Consider the following 13,416-nt stretch of genomic DNA (forward strand, 5'->3'; position numbering starts at 1 on the left):
GAAAATACATGTGTTCCTTCTGTGTATTCTACCGCGCTGGGACAAGGTTTCGCGTGTGTTATAGAAAGTTAAACGTCGTGGATTTCTAATTGATTTAATAAAGAAAATTACACTGAATGTAAATATTGTGTTTTAACCATAGTATCTCGAATCCTTGGATATCTTTCGAGCATACTCTCAGTCAGAGTCAGTCTCATTGTAAATCCATACAAACTTGACAGGATTTAGTCCATACTCATTTCCAGGAATCTCATAAAAATGAGTGTATGGGGTAGAAAGAAGAACGGACATTGACAAATAATGACGTTGTCTGACGTCATAAAACTAAATGGCGACGGCGCCAGATGATCAATTATGTATGTCGTTTTTATTTTATGATAATTATGCAAATAATTAAAGTATCAAGCTAAACTTTTCAATGTTTCTTTATTTTTTGTTGTTTTATGTTCCTTATGAATTTTGAAAGCTACAGATCTATATAGTACTAATTCTACATTGTATATCCGTAGTCCACAAACTCAATTTGGATAACCCCTTGTTAATATACTTTCCTGGTATGATTAATTTGTTTGCATTATCCATAAGATTGCTTATCAATGAGTGAACAATGTTGGCATTGTCTTTGAAAGCATTTTTAAATGTAGTAGCGCTAGCCAACTCGGAAAATGTCTGCCAAAAGCAATATTAAAGTACATGTTAAATATACCATATATGTGGGCAAAACTTGTTTGTCCAGATTGATTTCCCCACTAAATGTACTCATTCTCTAATTTAATTAAAATTATGATAAAATTTGGAACACTACTATCTCAAAATAGATGTCATTGGCTGGCTTGAGAAATCTAATTTTGTTTTAATGAGGTCTCAAGCTTTCAGACACTGCTGGTGCCAAGAAACAATAAAAGGGTTTGAAATTATAATGAATGATCAATAAATCATATTAAATATTAGAAATTTATTACAATTCATACATGGTTCTCACGTTTGATTAACTTGTTTAAACAGTTACAAGAGTCACAGTAATTTGTTTAGTGGTGAATTTATCAAAATGTCACTAATGCCCACGATTTCAGTTATGCCTGTGATCAGGTTGCCGAGGTCTTGGTGCTGATTTGATGATATTGTCAACACGTAGGATCAATTCCGCGGCCTCCGAAGCGCTCATTAAGACTTGGCGCTTGACTTGGAAGGATTCTGGTTTCTAACTTCTCCATATCCCCCACCTCACCCTCTACCATATCTTTAGGAACAAACACACAAATCTACATCAGAGAACTCTTATCTCAAAGTTAGAAGTGTACCTGCAATCTGTATTCTTTATTTTACATGTATTTTCCAAATGGCCATGTGAATTTTTTAAACGATTGCCCCCCCCCCCCTTTAAAACTGTATCAGCAGATTTTAGAGCAAGGACTTAAATTGAATATCCCTTAAAAATATATTGTGATTTATTTGCTATTGCTTCTATAGTGGGCATTCTAAAATCGTTCAATAACTTATACTTAAAACTGAAACAACATTTTTTTTATAAATAAATCTTAAATTTGTGTTTCACTACAATTTCTACTTACACGGTATATAAAATTTTGTCTGATTAATCTCAAGAAAAATGATTATAATATAATAAAAGAAAATGAAAGACATACAACTTTTATCTTCCCTTACTTAGTCCCATGGTTTGTTTTCCTGCTGTGTGAATTGCTCTTAGTTCTGAGATAAGCTGGGCACTGACATACCCTGCATTGTCTGCTATCGTGGTAGGAAGCTGAAAATTTACAGAATAGACATGTTAAAATGGAAGTTTGGTCTGCTTATACAACAAAGATAACAAAATGTTCATCAATGAAGTCAAACATTAACATGTTTATGATTAGATGACAATTTTTTTTCTAGCTAAATATTACTGAAAGTTAACAGGGGAGCATACAAAATCAATAAATACAGAGTTAAATTTCGGAATCTCAAACGCAGATATCCTGAATATATACATGTATACATGTCCATAGCCAAAATACATAGCGAAGTGATAATCATTCCCCAAGACTTTATTCAATGTTGTAAACTTTACAGATATAAGAAATTATGCTTACAACTAAGCAAAACTGCCCATCCCTGGCACTTCTTTATATGCAAGTTTCACTGTACAGCTGTACATTGGATATATGTAAGACCCCAACAACTTTCTCTTTACAATCCTAGGATATCTTGAAAGTTATTTTACTGTCACTTTGAGCATGAGATAATTATTTTAAATAATGATTTGACGCATGACATTTAAATTGAAAATGATGTACCATTCTTAACGCCTTGGCAAATTATCCCATGGCAACAGCTTCCTTCCAAGAGGTCTTAGCAGCCAAGTTAGAGACGGCATCTGCCATTAACATTTCTGAACTGCCTGTAAAACAAAGATTATTCATAGTTAACACACTTTCTTTCAAAAAGGGTGACAAATATATTTTGTTTTGTTTGTTGCAAAATATGAATAAAAACCTTTAAAATCAGAAGTCTAGAGAATACAGATACTTTTTTTTGTGTTCTAGCCAATCAGTAAAAGATCTCTTATCAGTTTATTTCTACAACAGTTTTCTATTTATAATTTCCACATAATTAGTTCTAGTTAGTAAAGTCACAAGGCCTAAATGCTTTGTAATTTTCATCGTTGATTACAAGTTATAACGAGAAAACTAGCTCGTTATAATGAGAAAACTAATTTGATATAACGAGATAATTAAATCGTTATAACGAGATAACAAACTCGTTATAACGAGATAACTAACTCGTTATAACGTGATAACTAATAAAAGCATCTTACATTTATGGTTGATAAACAGAATGAAATATACATATTTCAACAATTCCACAATTTTCATGTTCAAGCCCAAATCAAGGATGACTTTTTAGATTTTCTGACTCTAGCAGGGAAAGTTCACAATCTCATGTGACATTGAGTAAAAACGACATTGGAGTACTTAAGTGGCACTTACCTCCTCCGAACACTGTTTTGGTTTCCTTGACAGTCTGCGTCAGAACACAAAGGACGTCGTTGAGAGATTGCTCGGCCTCATCAAGGATCTGTTCAGTGGCGCCTCGTAGAACAATGGTGCAGACCTCACTCATCTCCACACCTACATAAAATGAATCAAATCTCATCAAGTTACTTAAAATAGTCTCAAGGGGTTCTAAAAGTAGTGTGGAAGCATTACTTTTTGAGATGGTTCTATATTTTGTGGATTTTGTGTGATTACCTTGCATCCATTAATTCACATCCTCATTGTAAGAAAAATTGAGAAAGCTCAATACTCCACGCTCCCCCAAAACTCAAAGTGCTGAAAATCCCGGAAAAATTGAAAGAATCGGAAATTCCCGGTAATATGCACATCTACAAATTGTGTCCGAAATATCTGCAAAATTTGATGTAATTCTGTGCATCCGTTTATGAGTAGTTGCGCTGACAAACTGTTAAAGCTGAACACGATTCGTAAAAGGAATGTGTCCGCCATTTGTGTTCCCGAGTCTTGCTACGCTGCAGATCCCTATAAATAGGGCAGGACTTGGTCACTCTTCAGTGTAATCAGTCGACACCGATGTAGACGGACGTATGCTATACAGTAGTAGGAAGATAGAATAATAATGCAATAATCCGTCTAATGCAGGAAAGTAAGATATCAAGATAATGAAGTAAGATAATATCAAGATATGAAGAAAGATAATAAATTTACAATTATAGATGTGAAGTATAATTCAGTACAGTATACAAACAACAGAGATAAACGTAACAGCAATAAAATACAAACAAAGGTAATGCTAGATAACCATCACGAACACGTGCCGCCATTCCACGCCGATACCCGTGACAATAAAGCAGTCAGGTGTAAGGAATGCGACGAGTATACCCTAGTATTGATGTTTCGTAGATAATGCTATTGAAAATGGCGTATGCCTACTTACGAGTCGTGTCCCGCTATAATCACTATATTCAAGATATCCCCAAAAATCTAAGTTGTAAAGTGTCGAAATTCCCAGAAAAATAAATTATTCGGAATTTCTTGGTAAAATGCACATCTATACATTGTGTCCTAAATATCTGCAAAGTCTGACGAAATTCTGTGCAGCGGTTTATGAGGAGTTGCGCTGACAAACTGTTTATCTCTATATTCAAGCTATGGCAAAAAAACTAATTTGAAAAGTGCCAAAATTCCTAGAAAAATAAAGGAATCGGAATTTCCTGGAAATATGCACATCTTCACACTGTGTCCTAAATATCTCTAAAGTTTGACGAAAATCTGTGCAGCGGTTTATGAGGAGTTGCGCAGACAAAATGTTCAACTCTATATTCAAGGTATGGCCAAATGCCTAAGTTAAAAAGTTCGGAAATTCCCGGAAAAAATTAAGAAATCAGATTTTCCTGATAATATGCATATCTACGCATTGTGTCCTAGATACCTGCAAAGTTTGACGAAATTCTGTGCAGCACTTTATGAGGAGTTGCGCTGACAAATAATAAGGGACTCACTGACTAACTGACTGACTGACTGACGGATGGACGGGCCAAAAACATTATACCTCACGCAACTAGTCGCGTGGGGTATAATATAATAATTTGGGTTATATGAGTCATCCCTTTTTTAAAGATAATTATGTTTAAATAAAATAAGGTCCCTTGAACCTGTAAAATTTTGGCAACCTTTGACAATTGTCCGTTGTACATTTTACTGATTCCATAGTATTTCAGACTGATGTAACATAAATTAAAACTTTTGAAGAATTATCTTCGTAAACAACTTGATGACGTTGTGAATGTAATACCTTTTAATAATTATCTCACCTGAGAACTTGATCAACTTTCCCTCTCCTATCATCACTTCCTCTATCAGTTTACACTTGCCCAGTCTGACGTGCTTAGCAGAGTCGAACGTGGATGAAATTTCACAACCTACAAATACATACATACCTTATCTGAACTGTTAAATGCCAGACAAACTGAGACAAGAGCATGAAAGGTAGTTCATTGACCAATGCTTGAAAGTGGAGAAATTCTCCCTAAAAGCGCGCAAAAAATATTGCGCCGTAAATTGCACCTCTTTTGCATTACAGGATCTGTAGCGTTATGGTCAAAGACAAATATATTAAACCATAACGCTAAAGATCTGCAGCTATGGAGTGTTATGTCACCCGATGCCGAAGGCAGAGGGTGACATAACACTCCAGGGCTTTCCTGTCACCGAGGGGCAAATATTCTGGTATAGTCGCCCGAGAAGCCATGTGGTATATGTTATATGACATTTTTAAAATTAAAAGAAAATTTAAAATAATTCAAAATCGTTAAAATGTACACAAATAATCCAAAAATGCATTCTTGACGTTAAGAAATACGCTGTGCTGTTTACTTTTGCTTAGCAAAAGACGTCATAAAATCTCGAACCCGAACTAAAATGCGTAACGTAAATACACGTGAATGAGATCGAAATAGTGACATAACTTTTTCCGGCGAGGGTTGACATAACTATTTCCGGCCGGACATAACTGTGTCCGGTGTGACTCGGCATTTTTCAGGGTTTATAGCGAAATTTATTACATTTGTGATATAATAGGAAAACTTATTCAAAAATGTTATATAATCAGCTAGTATTTAAACCTGTGAAATTTTAAATATACCCAGTTTTAATAGACACTTCAAGTACAGGCATACTGTAAAATCATATATTTTCTTGGAGTCAAATTTTCATGGTATGAGTAAAAACTGTTCTTGGTTCTTGGGATTTGAATTTATGGATGAAGAATTGTTGAGTAGTTGTGTAATATGTAACATTTAACATTTCATGGTGGACATGGATTCAAGGGTCTCTGCATACCTTAAAAACAAGGAAACCCCCACAAAAATTTATGATTTCATAGTTATATTCAATGGATAGATGTTAAAATGTGTACCTTGATTTTATCTGTATCCATGGTACGTGTATCGGCTATTAAATCCTTGGCATTCTCTATCCTCTTGAGTTGATTAACACCAATTTTTTTGTCCAGAGGGAAACATTTACAAAATACAAAGAAATATATTCAATGACAAAGCAATGCAAAACCTAACATGTAGTTTGAATATTTTACCGAGATCATCTAACAATCAAAATGCACCGAGGATATAAAAATAATCATACATACCATTGTCATCAGATCTAAACAAAATTTGAATAAGTCACAGCATACTTACAGTTGTGCTCAAAATGCTTAAATATTGATCTTTATAACAAAAGCTTGCACAAAGTAACAAATATTATCATCAGTGTTTATACTGGGCTACAAAAATTAAACAAGCTCACCTTCATCTAAGTAGGAGTCTTGTAATCCTCCTCCAGATTTCTTAATTAAGTGAATGGTGTCTAAATTACCACTGTCCTACAAAGATAAAAATCCTTGTCAGTCCACATTCACTTAAACTCATACCAATGAAATCAAATACCGTCAATCACATTTTATTCATTACTTTATGTTTGTTTATTTACCTTTGCTTATCTGTTAGCAGAAATCAAACCGCCATTTATAAATATAACATTAGGATTTTTATAAAACAAAAAACAAGAGTTTACAAAAAATTCATCTTGCTAATAATTACGAAAAAGCTTTCTTATGTTAATAAGGTGTTACAAAAATATAATGATTGATTAATTGATTGTATGTTGTTTAAGGTCCCACTTGAGAATTTTTCACTCATATGGAGACGCCACCATTTGCCGGTGGAGAGCTGCAAATTTTTTCCTATACTCGACACTCAGGGCCATTGAGTAGGGAAGATTTTTTTTCGTTCCAGCACCTACTGCGACAAGGGGCCTCGGTTTATACGGTCTCATCTAAATGACCCATCTCCACGCCCCACAGTGGAATTAAAACCCAAGACGTAAGGATTGACTCCTTACTTCGCGATTCTAGAGCTGACGTTCTAACCACTGTGCCACGCGGGCGACAAAATGAAATGATCTACAGTATATAAACATGTCCAGCTTTACAAATTACTAAATGACATATACTTTTAAGGGTACTTACCACAAACAAAAAATGGATGTGCGGGTTGATATATATTTTTTGACTAATTTTGATTTGTAATGACATAAATAATAAATCCCTGAAATATAAAGAAATCGTAGGTTTTCCTTGGTGCTTAGATTTGAGATTTTATTTTGCCTTCTATATAATTCCATACAAAATTTTGCACAATTTTTTAACTTTATGACAAAATCTTTTAAAATTCTCCCACTCTACTTGGTAAACATTATTCAGGTTGTCAATTTAAATGTAAATCTATGAGAAATAATGCTGATTTCTGAAAAAAAAGTTTGTTGTGTTATTTATCCTTAACAACAATACGAGGGGCGTTCAATAAATAATGTCATTGGGGCTCAGAAAGAAGCAAACGACGTTTTTCAATGATTTAGTCTTCATGATTTTACTTATCAATCTATTTTAATTCAAAAACATGTCCGTAACATTTTTTATCCAATTTCTGATTGTTTTTAGAACTCATTTTTGGGTATGACCCTTAGTATACTGGAAAATGGCAGATCCAATGATTTCCTGGACTTGTTTTTTCCTTCTAAAAGGTATTTTATTCAAGTTTGGAAATAGAAACAAGTCAAAAGGTCAAAGATCTGGCAAATATTGTTAATGTGAAAAAACATTAACTTTCTGTTTATCCCGTAAACCCCTTTACTCTTTAGGGCATGCGGGTTTAAACGCTGTCATGAAGAAATTCAATGTAGTATTTTCCTGATTCTGGGTCCTTTCTCTGATAAACCTTTCGATTTCTTTACAAAAAAACTGCTTTCTAGACACCCCCAGATATTAAACTGTCTCCCCGAATACGAATTTGAACAATAATACCACTAATATTTAAGAAAATTGCATATAAATCTGTTTTTGTGCTCTTGCATACCTTTGCTCTTGACAGACCTTCGCCGTTTTTATCAAGTACATTTTATGGTAAATTTTGTTTTAATGGTTTTAAGCAATAGATTCATGTTCCAATATCTGTTTGAATATACAACAAACGTGGATTACTACAATTACTGATATTTTAAAATAATTGTTAAGACTTTTGTACACGCTGTCGTTTTCACTCATTTTACAAAATACAGGGTGACCTTAGAGTACCAAGCTTAATTACTGTCAAACGTTTCTTAAAAACAGTGTAAACTACTCCCGATATGAAGTCTGTCAAATTTGCTATGTGTCTTAAAGTCAATCATACAACATCAAATATTATTTGTTGAAATTTGGCAAACAGTACATAAGTTGTTATAATTTTTGTTGGCAAGGAGGGTACCCACTTTTGATGCCCATTATATAATTTTTTATCTTTGAAATCCACCTGCTAATTTGTCCATAAAACAGACATCGGTTGCTGTAAATGTCACATATTTCAGTGAATATTTCTTTGGGATTTTTTACAAGTTTTACAGCAGCTTTAATGTAGCTTTTATTTTCACTCTAGTTTACTGATTCTTTACCATTCATTTATAATGCAGTGTTTCGAATAGCCCTTGTTTCCCAGCTTCTCACGATAAAACTATATGATGAAAAGTGGTCACATAAACTATTATAAATTCATTAAAGATTCAATAATGAGAGAAAGTCAAGCTTTATGTCATATGACTACTATGTTGTATGTCATTGAGCTAATGACATTATTTATTGAACGCCCCTCGTAAACTTAGTTTATGAAAATTTTGCATAAATTTTCAGAAGAAAATTACTAATAATGTAGATAATCTATTAATAATCTACAATATGAGCGATGATCATCAAGTCCTCACGGAACAATTCATTATTACTGAAAAGGAGATATCAGCATTGAAATATTATATAATAAACACATTTTTGTCAATATAAACTATATCTTTTTTTAACAAAATAGACAATTTCCTATGTTGTCTACTCTGATACTTTTATTATGATAAAAGATTGATCATCATTTACATATAAAAGTTTTCACTATAAACATGTAAATTGTTTATTGTATTTCACTGCCATAATTGCCTTCAAAATACAAACCAGAATAACTTGTTACAACAAAAAATAGTGACAAAAAACCCAGCGAGTTAGGCTAATGTCTACTGATATTACTCATCTTCTTGTACTCGACAATACAGTAAAACTTGTAAAGTACGAACACAGATATTATGAATTCACAGATATAGCAAAGTTATCTTTGATCCCTAGCTACATGTACGGTATATAAATCTGATGAATTCCTTCTACTCAATATTACAAATTACAGATATAGTAAAGTAATTTTGTAGGTCCCAGTGACTTCATTAAAGCAATTCAAATTTAAGTTCCAATAACAAGACATTGTTTCTGGTGGGTATTGAATTCGAGGTTACTAAGGGATGGTTTTTAAATGCAGTGATATATACATACTACTTAACCCGGGACAGACAGGAATTTAAATGAACAGTTTCTAAAGTAAAATTATGTTTGGGAAAAGGTGCCCAACTTTATACTATGTATACTAGAAAAAGTCTGGTGTAAAATATCGTCTGACATATTTTGTTGAACTTCTTTATTCAAACTATCAGTTTATAAAGTTAAGAAAAAATATTTCTATTAAGTCCAATTCACTTGAATTTATTTTTACTTATAAAATTTCTTTTCATAAAATCAAAGCCTTCTGTGAAACATAGCATGCATGTAAGAAAAATATCTTCCTACAATCTTCTAAAATATTAATGTGATTTAAAAGCAATGGACAAGACGTTTGGATCTTTTGGTAAGATTGTGGACTCCTGCCCTAGTAACAAGACAGAGTATAATACCTCGGCTACCAGACTGGGGTGTGGTGTGGATGAGAATGGGCGGAGTCAGTACGTCTGTGTTCCTAATAACCAGATATCAAACCTGGTGGAATTCTGTTATAAGTCAACAGTCCCATTTTATGAAAAAGGTTTTTATCTTGTGCGTCTATTATTTTAAATTTAAGAATAATTCTATGCATTAATTTATTTTTTACTTCATACAGGAAATTGTATAAAGGTTTACGAAAGTGGAAATTTGGATCAAACCAGCCGCGTTCATTTCAAAGGTGGGTGTCCTGTTAACCATTTCTTTCTTTCTGACATGTATAAATGTAAATTTAACTTAAGAAGTATAAACCCGAATATTTAAGAAAAAAATGTTTGCAGTCAAAGATAGTATACTTCACAATTAAAATATTTAATGTAAAAACATTTTTAAAAAGTTTTCTTTAGCTAGACAAAAAAATATGGAGGAAATTGGGGAAAGAGGGAAAGAACATGTCAAACAATAGCCAGAGGGAGAGAAAAAAGAGAAAATGTTACTTTATTTTGGAATCGTATCAAAGAGTTTATTATTTAGTGTTTTTCGTTTTTAAATAGGATTAATTCAGAATGATATATTAGATTAAATCAACATGATAGTACATAAAATTGCAAATTGTGTTTTATTTAATTATCATCGAGTATGTTTGTTTTACCATTCAAAAGAATATACAATCATATGTACATATTCAATAAAAATATTTATTTAATTTACTAACATTTATACAGTCCAAGAGTGTCAAAATATAAATCTTCAGGAAAGATGCTTTTTTGCGGATCCTACATGTCACAACAGCACGTGAGTAAGCCTGCAATAGAAAGAAAGAGAATAAATATTGAAAGGAACCCCCAAATAAAAAAAAATATGTGTATTGAACATAACCTCATCTGCAAATTTCACTTCTGCATTTTTTTCACACTTTATATCTTGAAAAAAAACCCCACTTTTTATAAACTTTTAGTTTGTAGTGTTTAGTGGGTTTATTTGTATCAAAGAAATTTAATTGACATCAGTATGTGAAGTGTAGAACATTTTTAGAGGTAGAATACAGATAACAACACAAGAAATCATTTCAAAACAACATGCATGTCTTGTTTTGTTATTGTATAAAAAATTATTAGTAGTTTCTAATTGTGCTTTGAGATATGAGCCGTTCCAAGCAAAAACCCCCCTTATGTAATCTGACAGAATTTTACGTCACAATAGAAAAAGCGACGTCATTGTTTTGCAACAAAAACTCTGATCAAAATCATATCTCGCACTGACTACGTCCCACCTACATGCTTTGTTTTACGTTACAGAATTTTCTCCGCTGTGCTTTCTGCATATTTTCTTTCATGACTACATGTGTATTGTCTATTTAATAACATATCTGACTCTGATTGTTGTCAAACTACATGTGTATTACACATTAAAACGGCCTAATAGTGTTCTGATTAAATACATAAAATTTGTCGACATTTCGACGTTTATTCTGTTTCAAGTACAATATATATATAAGTTTTTAGTTAAACTAAATAAAACATGCAACTGTTGTTTAAAATTTAAGACTCTTTCATATTCAATAACGACAAAAAATTACATATTTTTATTAATTAAATATTGAGTGTAAAAAATAGTTTTAAAAAGGAAGTAAGGGTAGTTTGAAATGTTTTTTAATCTGAAGTCTTGGCGAAAATTGATTTGACTTAATCTTATGTCAAGAAAACTGCACAGGGATTAACACCAATCAAACTGAATGTCAGAATTGTTAAACCACACCAATGCCAGATACAAACCCGTTTTTTTTTCATTTATTGTAGACCCAGAATCTCCTCGAAGAAAAGTGACATAAGTTCAGCTACACAAATCGAATAGACGTATTTCCGACATTCTTTTTTTTTTGTTATGTGTTGGAAAGATCAAAAACTTGTTAATACTGTTGTAACTCCCCCCCCCCCTCCCACCACCCCCACCACAAAAAATTATAAGAATATATGTACTAAAAGATATATAGAAATAAATAATACATGTATAGCTTTTTACAAAATTTTGAAAGTTAAAAGTACCGTATTTGGCAAGCACACGTACATTATTTATTTCACATTAAAAAATGCAACCCCCGGATCTGTTTTCATGTGCATGATTGTAATCACAATATTTGATCACCTGAGTGTAAATCGATTGCAAATAAAATACATTTTCAAAATATTTTAATCAGTTTGGATTTTTCTCGATTTACTTCTTAATCTAACGTAGCAAAAAGTAAATGCAAGTTCGTAATTTTCACCAGGAAGATCAAATGCAGGTGAACATAACCTGGGTTTTTTTTCACACAACGCTAGATCTTGGAAAATCAGAGAGCTGGGCGTATTTATCAGATTATAAACACTTTTGTCGAATGATTTGAAAAACGTGTTGATATGTTTTTTTTAAATGTATATGAAGGAAAAATATTCAAGCGTTATCATTTTAGTAGACCCTGACATTGTAGATGCAAGAGTGAAAAAAGGAAATAATTGAAGTTTATTTTGTCAATATAGTGAGATTCCATCAGGAGACAATAAAATGATGAAAAGCGTTGTATAAAAAATGCTATTTTTAATTTGCTGTTAAAATTATTATCCCCAAACAACGTTTGTAATAATAAATGATACAGAGTCTCGGTTTATAGTGCTTAATGGAAAATACAAAATTAAACAAATCATTAAATGAATGATGTTGACACTGCAAAGTATACATAATTATGTTTGTCTGAAAAGCTCCTAAATTTTTGCTTTCATTTAGCATTGCGGTGATATATGCCTTTATCTCATTACTTTCCATGATTTTGAGCGGTCACCCATCCAACGGTTAAACAGGCTTGCCGTTCCTTTATTTGACTGAAATAGAGACTATGAGAGAGACTCGACCGCATCACTGGAAAAGCTACCTCCCCAGCGAGGAATATACACCTAAGTTCCCTATACTGGTATATCGTATTAGTATACTGTCCGCTATAGATGTCAAACTCAAAAGTGGGATATATCATGATAAAAAAAGGTTTCTAGATAACTTGTCCTCTTTTGTCCTTAGCAGTGAAACTAAAGGTGATGACCCTTTCTCAATGTTTAAATTTAAATAAATTGAATGTTTATATGTTGTTAAACGTCCATCTCGAGAATTTTTAAACTGACATAAGGAGACGCCACCACTTGCCGGTGGAGAGCTGCAAATATTCCTATAACCGGCACTTAGGGCCTTCGAGCAGTGAGGAATCTTTTTCGTGCCAGCACTTACTGCGACACGGGACCGCGGTTTATACAGACTCATCCGAAGGATCGGTCTTCATGTAAATTTAACTACCTACCTACCCCCCCCCCCCCCACTTTCAGAACACTTGGACTCCTTGTGAGTTGGTAAGGATGGTCAGATGTTCGAATGTTTGATGTTAATGTAGTGGCAGAGAATGGCCAGCATTCCTCCCTTCTGCACACAGTGGAACTTCTTTGTATGTGTGTAAAATGTTTGGTATACTGCGATAGAATATATACGATATTACTAATATATGAGAAGCATTTTATTCGAAAGACAGTCCAATGTGTAGTCTTCGCATGTGAAACATGT

At 32.9% G+C, this 13,416-nt stretch overlaps 1 pseudogene; it reads right to left on the reverse strand.

Moving 5' to 3' along the window:
- Positions 1-1,021: 1,021 nt before the first annotated feature.
- On the reverse strand, positions 1,022-6,538 carry LOC134261156 (T-complex protein 1 subunit beta-like; annotated as a pseudogene).
- Positions 6,539-13,416: the final 6,878 nt, after the last annotated feature.

This window comes from Saccostrea cucullata, unplaced genomic scaffold (genome assembly GCF_032062105.1).
Source record: "Saccostrea cucullata isolate Sc308-1 unplaced genomic scaffold, CSIRO_AGI_Scuc_v1 ctg2542, whole genome shotgun sequence".
NCBI classification, from domain to species: domain Eukaryota; kingdom Metazoa; phylum Mollusca; class Bivalvia; order Ostreida; family Ostreidae; genus Saccostrea; species Saccostrea cuccullata.